This window comes from Haemaphysalis longicornis, unplaced genomic scaffold (assembly GCF_048455015.1).
Source record: "Haemaphysalis longicornis isolate Haplotype H1 unplaced genomic scaffold, Haemaphysalis longicornis Haplotype H1 scaffold_6, whole genome shotgun sequence".
Classification (NCBI taxonomy): Eukaryota; Metazoa; Arthropoda; class Arachnida; order Ixodida; family Ixodidae; genus Haemaphysalis; species Haemaphysalis longicornis.
In genome coordinates this window covers 149,631,023-149,652,557 of record NW_027526407.1, presented here as the reverse complement: position 1 = coordinate 149,652,557, position 21,535 = coordinate 149,631,023, and positions in this window count along the sequence as shown.

Here is a 21,535-nt window from a genome sequence, read left to right as displayed (position 1 = left end):
TGTGTTAATTTTATGATGTGCGGAATGTTTGAATTTTATGAAGTACCATGACTGCTAATCAACCAGGTGTTACATTATTGTAAATTTTATGCCTGTTCTGGTTGCATCTGCTTTGTATAGGGGCCGTGGACCCTGTCAAGCCCTTTCTGAGGCTGTTTGTTCACGGTCCTCAGCACTTTTGTGTTGGAATAAACTGATTTGATTTGATTTGGGGCACTCGCACAAAGTGTGGTATAGCGTGTCGAGGCCGCGGCACCTCGGACACTCTGCGGAGAGGAAGAGGTGTGGGTGGGAGTGCTGTAACTGCGTGAGATGTGGGAAGGAATGGGTTTGTAGAGTGTCTATAAGTTCGGCGTTGGGCGGGTGTAGTGTTTTGCGCGTGTGGCGGTAGTGCTGTGTAATGTCTCGGTATGTGGTGAGGGCATACCCAGTGACCTCGAGTGCGGATCCATGCGTAGAACATGAGAGGTGCACGCCCGGGGTATTAATGTTCGGGCCTGTTCATTAGCTACCTTGTTGGTTCCTACGTTGGTTCCCACGCCAGTGGAAGGTGGGGTCCACAGCAGCATCACGGGCTGGGGGGGAGGTCTTTTTACGAGATTGTTTAGGGCCCAGGCTGAGATGTTTCCCTTCTCATAATTGCGTAGCGCCTGCTGTGAGTCTGACAGGACGACGGTCGGTGTTGGCGTCTTGGTTATGGCGAGAGCCAGGGCCGTTTCTTCTGCAATGGTGGGGTTTGCCGTACAGATGGAGGCTTTTATTGTTGGTTGCGTTTCTGAGGAGGAGGCGATGCCTGCGATTGCGAAGGCTGCTCTGCCGGGGTACGGTGCCGCATCCACATACTCGGTGTGTTTGTCTGGTGGGTAGTGCTGCGAATGGTACTGCGCGCGTGCCTCTCTTCTGCCCGCGTGGAAGGTCGGGTGCATGTTTCTGGGAATAGGTTTGACCTTGATTGGAGCTCGGATGTTTCTTGGTATCCTGGCCGGTGTGGAATCGGTGTTGGGCGGTTGAATTTGGATCCGTTACACTATGGACCTGCCCGTCGTGGTCTGCGCCAGCCTGTGTATCTGTTCCGTGCGATGGGCATCGATTATCTCGGCTATGGTGTTGTGAATGCCAGGTTCGCAGGTCTGGTTGTTGAAGCAGAGTGGGGAATGTGCAGGGCCGTGCAGTAGCCTCTCCGAAGTAGAGCGTCGAGCGAATCTTTGTTCGATTGGGTTAAGTTCACATAAGGCAGGTGATAACTGAATTTGCTGACTACGAAGCCTTGTACGATTCTTAGTCTCTCTTCCTCTGTGAGGCCACGTTCCCTTGAGGTGATTCTTCTTAGCATGGAAATTGTTTGGATCGTGTGTGATCGTGGGACGCGTACTGTTTTGGTTGTCCCTTTGTTGGCCTGTATCCGTAGTCCTAGTATTTTTAAGCTTGAGACGGTGGGTATGTTTTGTCCTCCGATGTCGACTTTGATGGGCGGTTTGGTGGCCGGTTTCGGCCTGGCGGGATGAAGGATCATCAGTTCGGATTTTGTTTAGTAAGTAAGGACCGCCTTGGTTGCGAGTTCCGCGATTATTTCGGCGCCTGTCCTTAGCGTCTGTTCGATGTCGGCGTCGCTGCCCCGTTCGACCCAAGGGTGATATCATCTGCGTATATCGTTGATCTTAGTCCTGGGATGCTGTATAGTTCTTTGGCCATCGGTCGGATTGCGAGGTTGAAGAGAAAAGGCGAAATTACGGCTCCCTGGCGGGTCCCCTTGTCTCGCATCTTGAAGATCTGTGTTTGGGACGTCCCTAGCTTCATCCTGGCTGTCCTGCCTGTCAGGAAGGATTTAACATAGGGGAATGTTCTTTCTCCTAGCCCATGCGTGGAGTTTTCTGTGAGTATTGCATTGTGCGTGACGTTAACAAAGGCTTTGTGGAGGTCGATGGCTAAAATGGCCGCGTTGTCTTTTTTCGGTGGGTGGCCCAATAAGTAGTGTTGAATCTGTAGAAGTGCGTCCTGAGTGGAGAGCCTTGGTCTGAAACCGAGTAGGTAGCATGTTGTTCTTTTCGAGGGAATCTACTATACGGGAGTTCACGACCTGTTCCATGAGTTTCCCCACTCACGACGTAAGCGATATTGGTCTGAGATTTTCTATTTTTATTGGCTTGCTTGACTTTGGAATGAGCGCTTCCAGTCAGGGGGCACTTTCCCCTCCCGCCACACCTTGTTAAAGAAGTCTGTTAATTAATCTGTTAATTAAAGTAGTCTGTTAATTAATCGCCGTTCTCCTCTAGATGTCGTAGTATCTTGTTGAATATCTTGTCTTCTCCAGGTGAGGTCGCTCTTCGGAGTTTTCTAATGGTGGTGTGAACTTCTTCGAATGTGAATTCGGCGTCTATCATTTCGTTGCTCGCGCCCATATAATGCGCCCATCATTTTGCGTTGCGTATAGTTTTATAAGCTCTCCATTCATTTGTAATTCCGAGCCCTGGTAATCTTGTATAAGTTTCGTGATCTTCTTGGCCCATTCTGTCTTGTTATTGGGCTCGATTAATTTCCGTAGTCAACCCAGAAATTTGGGCAAGTTGGTGATACAACTTCGCCATGGTAAAAGGCGCACTAGACGGGGACACAAGAAAAGACAGTGGCACGGGACAGTGACCCGTGTCACTGTCTTTTCTTGTGTCCCCGTCTAGTGCGCCTTTGTCCATGTCGAAGTTTCCGTAGGATCGCCCACGTGCGCTTCATCGATAGTGTGCCGCGCATTTCGTCGCACACTTGGAGCCACTGTAATCGCGTCAGGTAGTCTGAGTGTTTCGCCATTACTATCTTAAGGTTCTGTAGCTTTCTTCTGAGGGCTTTCCTGTGCCAGTGTTTTTTCAATCTCGCTTCGATGATGCGATACGCGTCCCACATGTGCTGTAGCTTAGAATCAACGTACGGGGCCTCGGTCATGGGGTCTACTGGTGCCTCGCTGCCGTCTTTGCATTTCAAAATGTTCTGCGTCCATTCCCTGATGTTGCTTTCTGTAAGTTCTTTGGGTAGTTCCACTTGCGCACATTTCTGTATGAATAGATCCCATTTAGGGAGGGGTTTCCTGGGTTGCTCATGTGACAGCCGCGTCGTGTAGTTGACTTTTAATTCTATTATGTGGTGGTGAGAGGTGACTGCCCATTTTTCCGCTACTAGTTTGTGCGGTAGCGTTAGGTCCGGTGTTGTGTCCCTTTGTACGCTGTTTCCGATGCGCGTCGATGTTCCTGGCGTATTCTGCATAGTGAACCCAAAGTCTGCATTAATTCATCTAGTTTTCTTCCCTTGCTTGTTGTCTTATGGTATCCCCATGCCTCGTGTGGAGCGTTGAAGTCGTACTATTATCAGGGGTTGCAGGGCTTCAAGCAGGAGGGGCTTGAAGTTGTGGGTCGTCTATTTTGGAGGGCTGTAAACGTTGAGCACGTGGAGCGGCTGTTGTGCATTCTTGACTGAAGGGACAACAGCCGGAAGGGATAACAGAGCTAAGAGAAGCCAGCTGCAAGCTCACTTGTCCACGCTGGATGAACAACCCGAGGTCATAGCATTACAGGGAGGCCGAGGACTGTTCCTTGGGGAACGCCTGATATTACGGGGGCGAGCGATGAGCTAACGTCTGTAGCTGTGACAAATTGTGGGCGATTAGTAAGGAAACTTTCAAGCTACTTTGATACGTTAGTTTCAATTCGAATATTTCGGAGTTTTAGTAGAAGTAACCGGTGAGAGACCTTATCAAAAGCTTTTGCAAAATAAAAATAAAGCAGTCTGCGAAAAAACGACGGTCAATAATAGTATGAAGTTTGTGAGTGAACAGGAGCAACTGCGTCTCAGAAGAGAATGTTTTGCGGAATCCATGCTGGGATGGGTGGAAAAATGAATTGGACTCGAGGAAGTTGGAGATGTGCGAATATATTATATGCTCAAGAATTTCGCACGGCACGCTAGTGATGGAAATGTGTCCGTATTAAATTACTGACCCATTTCCATCACTAGCGTGAATTTTTATCTCCAGGTTTGAACGCTGGTACCACCTTCCCTATTTTGAAATCATCTGGTAATTCGCAGGTGTCCAGTGATTACTGAAAGATTTTAGATAACAGAATGGAACAACATACCTACATTGGGTTTTTTAAAAATTGAGGAATTATGGCATGAATTCCAAACGATCCGATGTTTTAACAGAAATAATAAGCTTACAAATACCCCCGGTGTCAATTATTTTTGGATACATAGGCACATAAGTGTTGCGGGGAAACTCTGGTAGTTGCGACAATGACGGCTTTGTAAACGAAACAGAAAACACACAGTTTAATACGGTTGAGCATTCTTTGTCACCCATTGGTTCACCTTTAGCGCTTGTAAGAACTATTCGATTGCTTTAAGAGGCGTTAAGAACATTCCAACATTTTGGGGGGTTATTAAGCAACATGCTTGGCAAGGAGTTTTAAGGAAATCCTTTTTTGTGGTTTGAACCGCTGAAACATGCGCTTCTGCGGCTGCTCGGTACAGAGTCCAGCGGTGTTGGCTTCGAGATTTTTCGCCAGGCGATGCAAGCGTTTTTTTTTCTGTTTGAAAGCCGTCGAATATGGGCGTTGTACCAGGGCGCTTTAGGGTTGCACGAGATTACGCGTGCAGGAACGAAACGGTGGGTTAGCTCGAGGATTTTGTTTTTTACTAAAGACCAATTATATTCTACAGAGTGGTCCTCAAAACCTGTCAAATACGTCGTCAGAAAAGTGTGTAGCTCGTCACTGATTTTGGTGGAATCCGCGTTCCGGTAATCAGTGCAAATTTTGGTTGTTCTAGTCATCTTTTTTACTCGTATCGAAATAGAAAAAATTCAGCAATGAATTATCACTCAACTTAGGCATGGACGTTATCGGAGAGCACAAGTCTGGGCAAGTTTTAAGAACTACATCTAGTACATTTGCGCTTGTGAAGGTTTTCCGAGTAGGTTTGTCTACTACTTGTGTTAGGCTAAACGTGGAGCATAAATTTATAAATTCCTCACACATTGAAGAGAATGGACTTGAATGTGGCGTTGGTTCGGTCCACGTAATCCCAGGGAAGTTAAAATTGCCCACTAGGAAGAAGGGGACTGAAGGATAACGGGTTATTAGAGAAGCTCTGCGGCAAAAGTGGACGAGGCACTTGGCGGCTGGTAGCATACGGCCGAGAGAATGCGGCGATGGGATAGTTTTACGGATACCAAAGACTATTTCTAGATTTGACGGAATATTGAGGCAAAAGGACTCAAACTGGCCACAAGCACGCCCCCACCTTGCCTTGCTTCTCTATTGCAGCGATAAATGAGAAACGTGTTGGGTGTTTCAGAGATTTAAGAGTCAAGTATATTGCGGTGAAGCCACGTTTCTGTTAAAGCAATGATATTTGCAGAACACGAATTGGTGGCCGCGGAAAGTTCTGTACCTTTTTTTATTACACTTCTAATGTTTGTAAACAGAGCAGACACATCCTGAAATGAGGATCGTATAGCCACACCCCTCGGTAACCGTTATTGCGATGTCGTTTTCGTATTAGAAGGGCTGGCTACTGGAACCCTGTGCATGGTGGAGGACAAGTGAGATGATTTTGGCTGTGTTGGTGCAGGGGAATGTATCCGAAGCATGAAAAATTGTCCCGGTTTCTACGACTTTATCCATGAACGGGTCATACGGGATTTCCCGTTCAGTAACAGTTTTCTGTATTTCAGTTTAAAGGAAGGGGTACCGGGCGGGGATTTCGCAAATTCGATTAGCTTTTTGTGAGCTATTCGCGTTCCAGGCGAATAGTCTTCGCTAACACGCACATCTAGTTCCTTCAGCTTTGGTTTCGCTTGAAAAATTTTATCTCTTCTTTTGAAACTAGTGAATTTCCCAATTTAAGGATGGCATTGTGTCTCATGAAACTGCCCGAGTCGATGCGCACGTTCAATGCAGCTATCGTCGATCTGAGTATCAGGACATGATGATAGCAGTTCTAATATTTTTTCTCGCTTTCTGCCCAGCTTTCGTTTTCATCGGGAATTCCATGAAACAGAAGGTTGTCGCGTCTGGCCCTGATCTTTTGCTCATCAACACGATTTTGCAGAAGTACGTTTTGTTCCTGAAGCTCTGTTATCGTACGATCCGCTGGATTCACTGCGGCGCTGATTTCTTCTAGATTTTGAATTTTTTTTTGTTCAGCAATAGTCAGCCTGTTCCCGAAGCTAGCTAAAGAGGATTCAATGTTTCGTTGGCTGTTGCGAATTTCTACCACACTTATTTTTATTCTTCGTGGCTAGCTGTTATTTATTTATTTATTTATTCATCTATTTATTTATTTATTTATTTACAAAAACCTTAGAGGCCCCCGTAAGGGCATAGCGTTAGGGGAGACAAAAACAGTAAAAGCAATACAAGAGCAATAGACATAATATGTACCAGGTGAGGCTAACACTGCATTTCGAACACCAGGCAAAAAAAACGCAACGACACAGTATACTGCCAAGACATAAATACAGATTATCAGGCGCAGTGCATGCACTACAATGCAATACAACTTGACAAAATACTTCACAAAAATACGTCAGATAATAAAAAGTCGGTGAACAATTTAAGAAAGCAAACCTAAGAAATGACCATAAATGTACCTGTGAAACGAGCGCAGGAGTGCTATGTAACGTCGTGTATAAAGTAAGGGGATGTCACTATCATGTTTAATCGGGGTGACGCTATGAAAATTCTTATAATCGGAAGAAATAAAGCGTGCTGCTCTATTCTGCACGGCTTCAAGCATATTGTCACGAGCCCAGGACGACGCAGTTGTCTTGAAGGAGAAACAAGTTTATTGGAGCGAACTTGTGCTCCCCTAACAACTCAAAAGAATACAGAGGCGGCGAAGCAGCGGTCAACAAAGTGACTTGCGTCGGTGAGCGTCGCAGAATCGAATGACGGGCGTCTGCCGTGCAGGCATTTATCTTTCGGAGCGAGAGTTTCTGGAACCGTCGATTCACATCCAGAACATTGTAGATCACAGAAGATTATTTTGGGCTAGCGGCGTTAGGGCGAAAACACTCTGCTTATCTGAATGAGATAGCCCGTGCCGCATAAAAATAAAGAATGGAACACACGCTTCGCACGGGACAGAGATAACAGACCCGGCGCGGCCGGGCATTAAAAACAAACAATAAATAAACAAACCCGTATATGGTTCGAAGCATTACACCCGCCCCCCTCTAAGAGTGCATCGACCCGATGCTAAAATAAAACGACAGTCCGAACAAATAGCAACAACAAAACAACAACAAAAAAGTTCGTCATCTTGCGAAGTACGGTTTGAGGCGAACCACGTGGACGACTTCGGGTCGCGTGCGTCGTCGTGATGTGCCGGAATCACCACTGGGGATTATCGTAGGTTAATTGGCCAACACGTCGTAGAATCTGGTAGGGTCCGAAATACCGTCGCAGAAGCTTTTCACTGAGTCCGCGACGTCGAATGGGAGTCCAAACCCACACACGATCCCTTTGTTGGTACTCGGCGTCTCGGCGTCGGAGGTTGTAGCGGCCGGCATCCACCAGCTGCTGGTTCGTTATACGAACTCGAGCGAGCTGGCGGGCCTCCTCCGCACGTTGAAGGTATCCTTGGACGTCGGCGTTGAGGTCGTTGTCTTCTACATGCGGAAGCATGGCGTCGAGCATCGTAGTCGGCCGTCTTCCGTAGACAAGCTCGAACGGTGTCATCTGCGTAGTTTCCTGCGTCGCTGTATTGTACGCAAACGTGACATACGGGAGCACTTCGTCCCAAGTCTTATGTTCAACTTCGACGTACATGGACCGCATATCCGCAATCGTCTTGTTCAGACGTTCCGTTAGTCCGTTCGTTTGGGGTTGGTACGCCGTCGTTCTTCGGTGATCCGTGTTGCTGTAGCGTAAGATTCCTTGCATCAGCTCCGCGGTAAAGGCCGTTCCGCGGTCCGTGATTAGGACTTCAGGAGCTCCATGTCGCAGGACAACTTGGTTTATAATTAACTTGGCGACTTCTTCTGCAGTCCCCCTCGGAAGAGCGGCGGTCTCTGCGTAGCGCGTCATGTAGTCTGTCGCTACGACAATCCACTTGTTCTCTGATCGTGACGTAGGGAACGGGCCTAGAAGGTCCATTCCAACCTGTTGAAAGGGCCTCGACGGAGCGGCGATCGGTTGCAGAAATACGGCGGGTCTTGTCGGCGGCGTTTTTCATCGCTCGCAGTCACGGCAACTCCGAACCTATACTCCGTTTCATACATCAGGTGCAACGCTGTCAAAGCTAGCGCTCTTGTTTGCGCTGTGTGCTTCCGCGACCAAAAGTAGTGGGTTGCTTGCGGTGCGCCAGATACAATAAATGCTTCGCCGGCAACCTTAAAGCATAAATATTTATCATCAGTTTGACAAAAAACGCCCGTGTTGCCGGACAAACGATCGAAATATGCGAGTTTGTATTTTATGTTTGTCGCTTTCGTATCAGGTTTTCCCTCTCCGCGCAACCTTGAACGCCGTTTTTTGTTTACTCTTTGAAGCAGCGTTGAAAAAATGGCGTCCAGCTCTCGGGCTTCGACCACGTCTCCTGTACGTATTTTTTCGAGGGTTTGCGCATCAAAGTTGGCAAAGAACGCCAAGCAAGTAATTGCAAATATGTGCGCCTGTACCAGGGTGCGTTTCCCGGTGAAATCTGTGCAGGAAGTACTGAGTGTTGTGAGCGAGGACACCGGAGTATCTCACCGTACCGTGGCGAAATTTGGTGTCTCCAAAGAGAAGACCGCGCGACGTGACGATATCAAGCACGCGGACCGTCAAGCATGACAGCGTCACAGTCCATGCCATCCGTCGGAATGTGAAGAGCATGTACGCCAAGAGGGAGATCCCGACACTGGACAGTGTGCGAAAGGCTGTCCACGAAGACGACGACTTGCCGAACTTCACGAAAACGACCTTGTGGAGGTTAATGAAGGACATGGGCTTCGCCTATGATAGGAGAATACGGAATCTTGGCATCATTGTTTGGCGCCGCAGGTACCTGCGGGCGATCAAGGAATTCGAAGGCAGGGCAGGGGGGAATCGTTGATGAACTTCCCAGCAATGTGTCTCCTGTCACTAGTGGCGGCTTTGTTCACGAGGGTCAACTGGCAGAGCTGGAGCGTGGACACCTTTCTATCCAGCCTGCTCGCGCTTCTTCATGCTGCGCCGATTCCCCGAAAAGGCTTTGTTACCGCGACAAAGCAAACTGTGTTTCTTCGTCGTGTGGTTTTGTTGGTGGAGTTTAACGTCACCAAGTGACCCGTGCTATGAAAAACACTACATTGTAGTGCTGTCCTGTTTGGTCGTGAAGTGTATACAGCTGGAGCAGTCATATAACCTCTGCAAAAACTGGGTGGGAGAAAGGAAGGAAAGTAAGAAGTCGGAACCCACCAGGAAATCGACCAGAGGTGCTCTTCTATGAATAAAGTTTGTTTTTTAAACCGCGAAAGTCTCCTCTTGGAATATTTGTGTAGGACACACAATCCGTATTGCCCCTGTATGCATTTATGTATGGCAACAAATCTCCAACTCATGAGCTAGTACTGTTATTTGTCACAGCATTAACCTATACCATAGACATTTCTTTGACACAGAAAAACGGGCCATATCAGGGTTCCGTATGTAAAAACAATTGACCTATCCATGATTGTCTTGCGAATAAGTGCCTAGCTTAAAGAGCTCTTTCTCCAATCACAAAAGAAAATATAACTCCTGCTTCCGGGGTGAAATATTGCAGTGAAAAAATAAATAAATCACGCACAAGAATTCACAAAAATGTTGCATATATTCGGACTGGAAAGGGGCGAATAACAAATTTAAAATATATATTACGCGTTTCTGTGCCAGAAATCAGTATTCTAAGGTACAGAAATCTGCTTTCTGTCCTTTCCCATGAATAACAAATGATACGTTATTCGCACCAAGAGCTTCGGGCTACTCCAGAGTGCAGTGCCAAAGTCGGTTCCAAATGTTTCGGTAAAAACTGAACCCGTTGCTCTGCTGGCGGCCCGGTATAATCAATAACATGCTGAGTGTGTTAAGAGAGGCCCGTAAAGAAGTGGATCGTCAGGGCAACGGCAAAAACGAAAGCTGAAAGTGAACACCTGTTGGTAATTCACCCTGGTTAGAGCATCTGTGCTAAATAATTAATGAATTAACGTGTTTTTCTTACACAAAGTTCTCGCTAGAATCAACGAGGTAGCTGACAATGGTATAAAATCGCGACAAAATAGCAATTGCTGGTGAAACATCGGTATGCATCCAGAACCCATACGTGCAGTTCATTTCCGCATGCGCGTAGTGTTTAAGTTATTGGGAACGAAATAAGATTTAGAATTAAACTCGCAGAAGACGTGATAAAAAGAAAAAAGAACCGTCGGAACGCGGTTTCGAACCCATGTACTTCAAAATTCAGCGTCTTCTCTCCAGAGCGATGCGTTAGACCACTCGGCTACAAAACAGCGCGGAGCGATACACCTCCTTTCTTTGCGGACTACTTGTGTAGCCTTCACAGCGTTGCACTTGATGTATGAAACGGAGTATAGTGGGTGACGTCGGATGTAAGGCGGGGCCAGAAGTACTTCGCCTTAATTTTTAAGTGCAATGCACTCTATAAGCGACCCCAAACCATCCACCGCCGGCGGCGGCGGCGTCGGCGGCGTCCGCAGTGCTCTTCAAAGAAGAAACAGCATCCGGCGCCAGGTTTCGATCCGAGAACTTTGCGGCCGCAGCGCGACGCTCTACCGACCAAGCTACGGACGCGACGGTGATATCAGTGTTAGACGCGCCTTATATCTTTAACGCATTCAAACTACGTCGTCAGCGGCGTGCGTTGGCGACTCAGCGGCGTTATAGCGGCTTGATAACTGCGTGGTGTACACGTGATACTACAAACCCGATGGAAGAGATGGAAGAGAAGGCGGCGAGGCGGTGGTCTGCGGGGGCCGAGAGCAAGCGCCGCAAGCGGGCCGACAACCGTGCATTCGCACTTTCACATTCTCCCCCTCGGGGAAATGCGGGGCAATTTTTTTGCAATAGTGCGAGCTGTGCCGAGATGTCCGGAAGACGGGTCGTCGTGGGACGCTTCCAAAAGTTCGTCACGAAGGTCTGCGGGGATGACAAGTAGATAATTCGTTCCCGTTCCGGGGCTGAAATTCTTCTTCACGAAACGGAGTTTTTGAGGCTGAATGCTGGTAAGTTCCGCTTGAACGCTTTAGGCACGGCGACGTTTCGTCCTTCGAGGTAGTCGATCATTACGCGCAAGTCGGGGTCGGCACGCTGCTGGGCGGCTAGGTCGCTCTCCGTAACAACCCCGAAGAACGCGCGGTCTTTATCGGTGTCTTGTGGTGGTGGGTCGACAGGGGCGCGGTACAGGCAGTCGGCGTCGGAGTGTTTCCTGCCGGATTTGTAGACGATTGTAACGTCGAACTCTTGCAGGCGCAAACTCCACCGCCCAAGACGGCCAGAGGGGTCCATCAAATTGGCGAGTCAACACAGCGCATGGTGGTCTGTCAAAACCTTGAACGGTCTACCATACACGTATGGGCGAAATTTTGAAATGGCCCATAGGATTGCCAGGCACTATTTTTCGGAGGCAGAGTAGTTTTTCTCCTCCTTCGCAAGACCACGGCTTGCATAGGCGATTACCTTTTCGCACCCTCTTTGCTTTTGGACTAGGACGGCCCCCAAACCTATATCGCTGGCGTCCGTGTGCATTTCCGTTTCGGCGTTTTCGTCGAAATGAGCGAGCACGGGCGGGTTTTGCAGGCGTTGTTTCAGCTCGCAGAATGTTTTTTCTTGAGCGTTTTCCCAGGCGAAAGGGGTGCTATCTTTTGTCAGGCGCGTGAGTGGCTCTGCGATGTGTGCGAAGCTTGCGACGAAGCGCCGGTAGTATGCGCACAGTCCGAGAAATCTTCGCACGCTCTTTTTGTCTTTCGGTCTTGGGAAGTTCGCTATGGCTGATGTTTTCGCTGGGTCAGGCAGGACTCCCGCGGCGTTGACGACCTGTCCCAAAAACTTGAGTTTTTCGTAAGCGAAGTGGCACTTTTGGGGCTTCAGCGTTAACCCCGACGACCGAATAGCCTCGAGTACAGACTCCAACCTTGCAAGGTGTTCATCGAAAGTCCGGGCGAATACCACAACGTCTTCGAGGTAGACGAGGCAGGTGTGCCACTTCAGGCCAGCTAGCACAGTGTCCATGACTCTTTGAAACGTTGCTGGCGCCGTGCACAGCCCAAACGGTATCACCTTGAACTCGTATAGACCGTCCCGGGTTAAAAATGCAGTCTTCTCTCGGTCGCTCTCGTCGACTTCAATTTGCCAGTAGCTGGTCTTCAGATCCATCGATGAGGAGTACTTCGCGTGGCGGAGGTGGTCGAGGGCGTCGTCGATTCGTGGCAGGGGGTACACGTCCTTTTTGGTGATTTTGTTCAGTCTCCGGTAGTCAACGCAGAACCTTAAAGTGCCGTCCTTTTTCTTCACGAGTATGACCGGCGCAGCCCACGGACTTTTCGATGGCTGTATTATGTCGTCGCTGAGCATGTCGTCGACTTGAGTCCGGATGGCTTTCCACTTGTGGGAAGAGACGCGGTACGGTGACTGTCGGGTAGGTCGGGCTCCATTTCCGGTTATTATTCGGTGCTTCGCTAGAGGTGTCTGACGTAGTTTCGAGTCCGACGAAAAACACTCGCTGTAGCGATGCAGCAAAGCCAATAGTTTGTTCCGTTGTTCTTGCGGTAGCGCCGGATTCACGTCGAAGTAATGCGGAAACTTGAAGGTATCTTCGGGTGCGCGTTCAAAGTCGGCGACTGCGATCACGTCACTTGTTTGTTGCGTTTTTTCGAGGAATGCAATTGCAGCACCCTTGTTTAAATGCTGGTACTCCTCGATGAAATTGGTGACCAAAACGTGGGATTTGCGTTGCTTAAACCGCACAATGCCTCTTGCGACAGACACACCGCGGTCGAGAAGCAACCTTCGGTCACTCTCCACGATAGCGTCGGCATCAGGAGCAGCACCTTCACAGTAGACGGTGATCATCAAGCTTGCGCGGGGTGGCAGGGTGACATGATCATCGGCGATCCTTACAGCTCCACGGTGTTCGGGGTTCGGTTCCGGCGTCATATAGTGATCGGAGGAAAACGTTATCGACTTGGTCTGCAGATAAATTATTGCGCCGTTGTCTGTCAAAAAGTCCATTCCGAGAATTACATCGCGGGAGCAGTTGGGCAAAACGACGAACACTGCAGGGTACGTCGTGCCGTCTATGGTGACGCGCGATGTGCACGTTCCACTTGGCGTCACGAGGTGGCCTCCTGCTGTGCGTATGTGCGGACCGTCCCATCTGGTCATAACTTTCTTCAGCTTACACGCAAATGGTCCGCTCATTACGGAGTAGTCGGCTCCCGTGTCTACGAGGGCGACTACATCAAAGCAGTCGATGAACACCTTGACGTCGGATGCCGCCTTCCTCGAGCTCCGGGTGCGTCGGGGCGTCGCATCTCGGCTTCTGCGTGTTCACGGTCGGGCACTGTGCGTCGTCGTTGTCGTCGTCTTCTCAGCGAACGTCTCGGTCAGGTCGGGTACGCGTCGCGCCGTATAGCTGTCGTCGTGTTCGGGAGTCTCGTCAGGGTTAGGTCGGGTCGTCGGGATAAGGCCATGTTGTGAATCACTATCTTCGGCGCGTCCTTGCGTCGTTGGAGGGTTTCTGGTTTTTCACCGTAGAGCAACTTCACCTCCAGAAGTTGCTGCTTTTAGTTTCCCCCGCGTAGGCTGGGGGACCTTCCACGGGCGAAGTCAGCGTTGCTACGGCGGTTCGGCGATTGGTATGGGTAGGGCGACGGCGAACGGTTGAAACGCGCTGGGCCACGGCTGATTTCAGATAGATACTCGTCGATCTCACGTGGTCGTTGGCCAGGGAGAGGGCGAGGTGCGTCGACGGAGAAACCGCGCAGTCCGAGTCTCTTGTATGGGCAGCGACGGTAGATATGGTCGGCCTCTCCGCAGTGGTAGCACAGAGGACGATTATCGGCAGTTCGCCATACGTCGGTCTTCCTTGGCGTCTGGTATTGGTCTACAGGGCGTCGGGCGGGCGGCATTGGACGGCGGTATGGCTGGGCCTCTTGACGACGGGTTGGAGCATGGCGGGGTTGACGAAGAGCTGCGGAGTAGGTCATCGCTTGGGGCTGACGGGGTTCTTCTGAAGGCGTTGAAGTTCCCAGCGCCTGTTGAACCTCTTCATGGATGATGTCAATCAGAGAAGCCACTTGAGGTTGCGGCGTTGTTGGAAAAAGCTTCTGAAGCTCCTCCTTGACCACTGCTCGAATGGTCTCGCGCAATGTATCGGAGCTTCCAGTTGCGGCACCGATGGTCTCCGAGAACAGCGCGTTGACAGGGCGGTCGTTCTGCCTCGTTCGAATTTCTAGCGTCTTCTCCATCGCGGCCGCCTCAGACGCGAATTCAGCCACCGTCTTCGGCGGGTGACGGACTAGACAAGCAAAAAGCTCTTGCTTCACTCCTCGCATTAGAAACCTGAGCTTCTTTTGTTCGGTCATTTCGGGGTCCGAACGGCGAAACAGTCGCTTCATCTCCTCAACGAAGATCACGACACCTTCGTTGGGGTGCTGCGTTTGAGTTTCAAGCAAAAGCGCAGCTCGCTCTTTTCTCACAACGGTAGTGAAGGTCTTAAGGAACTCCCTTTTGAATTGAGTCCAGTCGGTCAAAGAACTCTCGTGGTTCTCGAACCAAGTTCGAGCAGCATCTTTAAAGTAAAAGAAGACATGCCGGAAAGTTTCTTTGTCGTCCCACCTGTTGAAGATGCGGACGCGCTCCAGCTTCTCCAACCATTCTTCGGGGTCTTCAGCGGGGGCTGCCCGGAACGATGGCGGTAACCGGGGTTGCTGCAGGGAGATTGGCGACGTTGTTTCTTGCACCATGGTGTTGGTTGCAGCGTTCCTTCTCTTGGGCCCTCCGGGCATGAGACCGAACTCGGGTAGCAATCCTTGCAGTCGGCGGCTTTCTCTGGTTGGGCTGGCTTGGCGGCTTCCAGATGTCGTAGAGAGCATAAAGGGTGAGTACCCAGCTCCTCCACCAGGTGTCACGAAGCCAAGGACGGCGCAGTTGTCTTGAAGGAGAAACAAGTTTATTGGAGTGAACTTGTGCTCCCCTAACAACTCAGGCGGCGAAGCAGTAGTCAACAAAGTGACTTGCGTCGGCGAGCGTCGCAGAATCGAATGCCGCGGCGTCTGCCGTGCAGGCTTTTATCTTTCGGCGCGAGAGTTTCTGGAACCGTCCATTCACATCCAGAACATTGTAGATCAAAGAACATTATTCTGGGCTAGCGGAGTTAGGGCGAAAACACTCTGCTTATCTGAATGAGATAGCCCGTGCGGCATAAAAATAAAGAATGGAACACGCGCTTCGCAGGGGACACAGATAACAGATCCGGGCGCGGCCGGGCATTAAAAACAAACAATAAATAAACAGATGATTTTGATTGTAGGGTTTAACGCGCCGACGCAACGCAGGCGATGAGGCACGCCGTAGTGGAGAGCTCCGGATTAATTTTGACCACCTGGGGATCTTTAACGTGCGCCGAAATCTCGTACACACGGGCGTTTTTGCTTTTCGCCTCCATCAGAAAAGCGGCCGCCGCTGCCGGGAATCAAACTCGTGACCTCGTGCTCAGCAGCGCAACGCCTTAGCCACTGAGCCACCGCGGCGGGTAAACAATAAATAAACAAACCCGTATATGGTTCGCGGCAATATTGTTAAGATATGTTAGGTGAAGTGACCATACAGGGCTTGCAAATTCCAGTTGAGGACGGACAAAAGTAACGTAGGCCAGCTTTCGTACGCTGTTAGGGGCATTTTTTTAAGTTTCGTCGTAAATACCTCAACGATCGCGAGGCCATGGTGCAAATGGCGGTGTTATGGGAAGCCCATGACAGGTGTGAAGTGAAGTGAACACCGAGGTATTTATATGAAGTTGCTTCAGAGACGGGAGAGCTGTTTAAAGAGTATGTGAACTTAGAATTGGCATGCTTTCGGCTGAAAGAGATAACATTACATTTAGATTCGTTAAGATGCATTTTCCAGATCTTGCACAAACTTGAAACAGTTATGAGGTCATTTTGAAGAGCGATGTGGTCGTTAGTACGGGTAATGTTACGATATAATATGCAATCGTCAGCAAAAATACGAATGGAAGATGAAATGTTTGTAGGCAGATCATTGATGAATATTAAAAATAGCAAGGGCCCTTAAACACTGCCTTGTGGAACATCCGAAGTAACGTATCAAGGGGGAGAGGATAAATTGTTTACAACTTTGAACTTTTGGCGAAGGAATAAAACATTCTCAGCCAGGAAAGGGTCAGTGAATCTAGTCTGAGGGATGATAGCTTCGAAATTAGGTGACAATGAGGAACCCGGTCAAACGCTTTAGAGAAATCAAGAAAAATACAATCTGTTTGTTTGTTAAAATGTTTTAACACATGTTAAAATGCAGGTCGTTTGTAAATTCAAGAAGTTGTGAATCGCATGAAAAACCCTTTCTGAACCCATGTTGGTTAGTAAAAAAGAAATTATTATGGCCGATGATTGTGCCTGAAGTTGTTTTAGAATTGGCACAATTTCCCTGTTTTCGTCTTGATTAGTCGCTCTCGGAGGGGTTAGGAAGTTTTCTTTTTTGTGAGGGCGCCTTCTCAGGAGAAGCGGGGTTGGATTCCATATCCCCAGCCATTAATAGAATGCCAGTGTTAAGGTAGTCAGACAAAACTTCACAAAACACCCGTGGGCACGGAAGCAGCAAAATACACAGATTGTGACTTTTTCTAGCTACAGTTAAATACAGTTACGCACCTGGACGAAGAACAAGAGTGGATTTCGAGCCATGGCTGCCCGTCCGCTGCAACCGTGCCCGTGCAACCGATGGTACTCCGGATGCACGTTACTAGGGAGCGGGACCCCACTGATTTTGGCTCGTTGGTCCTCTCCGATGGTTTTTTTGGTTCCATTCTGGTGCGAGCACGTTATGTATACAGCGACTCCAAAATGTCTACGTCTACACGCCGGACTACCCTGGCCAAGGTGCGGTAGTGGCGGTGGCGGTAGATCAGCAGGGAAATGCAACCACGTCCTGCTCAATCCCTACGTCCAACCCAAAACGGGAGAAGAGGTGGCTATGGCTCTTGAAATTACGTGCACGCAGGCTGCTACTATCATCTCAGACTCCAAGGCCATTCTGCGCAACTTTGCGCGCGGTACGATTTGCACCACAGCCTCCAAAATCGTTACCAATTAACAGCGCGACCCCAATTTCAAGGCACATCCGCCTGCTTTGGTCGCCAGCTCACTCGTCCCTCCAGGGGAACGAAATGGCACACGAAGCAACCCAAGAACCCAACCAGGCCGACTTCGAATCAGACAATGAAGGGAGGGGGGGGGGAGTGACAGACTGGCAACTTACCGGGAGATTTCCGAGCCCTGTATGCGGAGCCGACTGAAATTTCCTGCTTCCCATTCTGCACTTAGCAAATGGCAAACAGTTTCACGGCGCTGATTGCAATCAAATACGTTCCCTTACCCCGCCCTGTGTCACCGCAATAGGCACCGGTCACTGCCCGGAGGGCGACACGGGGCTAGCGATACTCAGCGCCGCCTTCGGCAGATACGTGCAACTCTGGGTTGGTCACCGCGCGTCAGCACGTCCGTGATCGGGGCGCGCTCCTTGCTCGCCGCACCCGGTGAATCATAAGAAGACCATTTTATGTTTAAAATAAGTTGGGCTTTTCTACATTAGTTCTGTCCCACAGCGCTAGAGAACGAAGGCGAGTTTTCTCGGTTAAACTCGAGTATGGGAAGGAAGGTCGAAACGAATTGGCGTAACGCCCAGAATGGAAACGCAGGCGCGGGATAGCTCACGTATCTTCGGACTAGCCCGCACAACTTTCTCATTATCTCCGTATTTTGGTGCGAAAGAAACAGAACTTTATATGTTTCCGAGTCCCCTAAAGAGGATGTTTCTTTTGCAAATACGGAAACAAACGTTGTGCGATGTTTCCGCGCGTTAGCCCATCCATGTGAGTACACTTGTGGAAATACGTTGTTGACGGCAAAGCTACTGACTACATAGTGGCGTTACATAGTGGCCTGATTTGAATATGGTACTTGGAATATGCGACAGTATGATATTCATACTTGTTTTTGTGTATGAGAAGTGGTGAAGTTAATGAATGGAACGCACCATCGAACCTGACGTCTCGAGAGCTGAAAACCCAATGCTGATTTTGAATGCCTGACTTCGATTACAACAATCGAAATATTACAAGGGTGTGTATAGGGCACACCGTGTCTCTTTGTCATGTCATGTCTCTTTGTTGGCTTCTGCCGGAGCACCGCACTGCCGATATCACCCTCTCCAGCCGTACAGAGATAGAGAAACATACATCGCTTTGTTTCTATGTTGGCCCCTCCACCAATAAATTTTGCAGGTAATTCTTGGTGGAACCCAGCATGCCAGCTGCATAAAAACACGCCCCGAAAGAAAACAGAAACTTTTCGGGTTCTCGGTGTGATCATCGAGTCGAACGGTTGTAACAGGCACACCATCGCCAAAATCACCGCTACGACGGATACCATGATACGGTTAATTACTCGGGTCTCGAACAGTCGAGGAGGTATCAAGGAGGACAATCTCTTGAGGCTCTTTCACGCAATCTTGATGAGTCACATCACGTACGTGGCGGCCATGCACTGCTGGCAAAATCACGAAAAGGCCAAGCCTAATTTACTAATTCGCAAAAGCATCAAGCGCGTGCTGGGTTCCCCGGTGAATGCCAGAACAGAGAAGCTCATGCAGCTCGGGGTTCACAACACTTTAGAGGAAATTATCGAACTGCAGCACCCGGCTCAGACTACCTGGTTGTCGTCCTCGCCCGCTGGAAGGGATATTATGGCGGTTCTGGGCTGTAATCCATCCCTATAGAGGAGGAGCGCAAGGTTGGCGTTACTAAGGAGCAGAGAGCCGCTATAACTATCTCTCCGTTTCCGAGCAACGTGCACACGCAGCACAATGCGGCCAGGCGGAGGGCCATAGGCAAGGCCCTACTAAAACAAGTTTGCAACAACCCGCACTCCGTGTGCTTTGTGGATGCCGCGCAGTATATGGCTGATCGGCAAACTTCTCGGCAGTCATGGTGGATCACAGTGGAACAGTTCTCAATTCTGCGTCTTTCACGAATACCACGCCGGCTAGAGCCAAGCAGGCCGCGGTGGCTCTTGGCTTAATTGCTTGACGACATTCTTGGATACCAGCGCGAACTCAGACGAAGACGAAGGAGGTGTACCACAAGGACAGCCGCTGGATTGCTAACGTTGCGGCTGTCCATGTGGTACAGCCGCAGTCCTTGTGGTCCAGCGGCTGTCCTTGTGGTACACTTCCTTCGTCTTCGTCTGAGTTCGCACTGCTTTTATCCAAGAATGTCTTTCCAACTAGCTCAGCTTGCAACCCTCCTACTTGACGACAGCCGGCATCGCATCTACACCGATTCTCGCGCGGCCGTTAGGGCCTTTGCATCAGGTTCCGTTTCGGCCGAGGTCGCTCGCATCCTAAGAAGTAAGGTCATTTCCTCACACACCAACGCCTGTTTCCCGATCACCTGGGGTTGCACTTGTCCTGTGTAACTAACCTCAACAAGGTCGCCCACACCCGCACGCGCGAGATAACCCACTGCGCCGGGTCGGACGGAGGCGGTTCCTCGGGGATTGGTTGTAAGGTCTTCAGAGACACTTTATTCACGTTCAACGAGATTATTCAGCACTATAAGCTGGGCAGGCAAACGCTTCCTCTTCAGCACGAGAAACTCTCCAGGCCGCAGGCAGCCACGCTCAGAATGTTGCAGACCAGGTCTTACCCTAGTCTATCCACTCTGAGCTCCTACACGGACACTTTTGAACCGGACTGCCCAGATTGTGGCGTACATAGCAATTTAGATCACATGCTCTGGAGGTGTCCCTCACTTCGGGGCCCTCAACGCATAACCGAGGAAGAGTGGCGCTCCGACTTGGAGAGCCCCGATCTACTAAACCAGCTAAGGGCCGTCCAGAGAGCCCACGACGCGGCGCTGAGGCCCCTTTCCCACGTGGAAGCGTCCCGCCGCGCTGCCCTAAATGGCGGCGGTGCTTCTCAGCACCTCCAATATGGTTCATTGTCTGTCTGTCCTTCTAGCAAGAAGGCTGTCAAAGAATTTTCATTCGGACGAGGAGGCCGGAAGGGTTGGAGAGGAGGAGAGGTGAGCAGGATACCAAATTATCACATTGGGATTATTTTAAAAATATTCATATTTGGCGACATTTTTCGCTCTACACTAACACCTCTGGTGTAAGAACTCTATTAGAAAGTAATTGTGTCACTTTTATTACCTTCAATCTCAGGCCAAAGCTTTAACCTCAACAAAACAAAAATAGTTGGAACGCAAACATTTGGTACTGCGTCTTGCATATTTCCAACATTTATTGAAGTCGAAGTCATCTGTATTTTTCTTACCCGTTCATTGGATGGACAACTCTTGCGTAGTTTGTTTTGCAAGAAAAGCCAATGATATGATATGCCCTGTAAAGGGGCCTTTGAGGTATTTTATATGAATAAAATAAATAAAAAATGGCTGAAGGAGCACTTAGGAAAATCAACTTCTAGAGAATGCACCGCGTGAGGGTGATAAACAGTACCACTCTATCACAGAGTAGTACCGCTGGGTGATAAACTACCCTGCGGTGACTTCGTTTGAGCGTCCTCGTTGTGAACAAATATACTGCGCTCTTATGCGTATTTACAGCCTGCTAACCAACCTCATAGCCAGCTGCTTGTATTTCACAGCAGCCGGTAATCCGCTCACATACTCTGTTTTTAAAATGCAGTAACCATGCAATGCAGAAACAATGCAGCAAAAAGAGGCAACAATCTGCGAGGCAATGCAAAGCCTTCGAAGCAAACTTCACAGTGTACCGGCCAACGACTCGGCAGGCAGGCGATATTGTTCCCTCAGCGCCGTCTTACTTAGGGGCATCTACCTTCTAAATTTCTTTGTCATCATTGCAGTATTTTGTAGGCATGCGCGCTAATAAGGTTAATCTAGACGCCTATGCGAAGGCACGTACGATTGCGGTGAAGGCAGTCGGCGCGGCCCGACCGGCCCAGAGTTGTGCGCGTCTGCCGCGGCTGGCCACTACGGTCGCCCGGCAAACTCGAGTGTCCGGTGCGTATACCCCAATAGGTACGCGGACAGATGTGGGTGGCGCAACATCACAATAGCCACTCTACAGCACATAATCTGGCAATGTCCCAATAAACACAGACTTTGAACAACGCATGCATATAAGTAACAAGCACTGGGAGGCCGCATTGCTCAGCTCTCTTCTTGAGATCAAGCACCTATGAGCCAACCGCCAGAGGACGTCACCAGGGACCACGGGTTCCTGACCGCGTTCTGAGGGTACGAA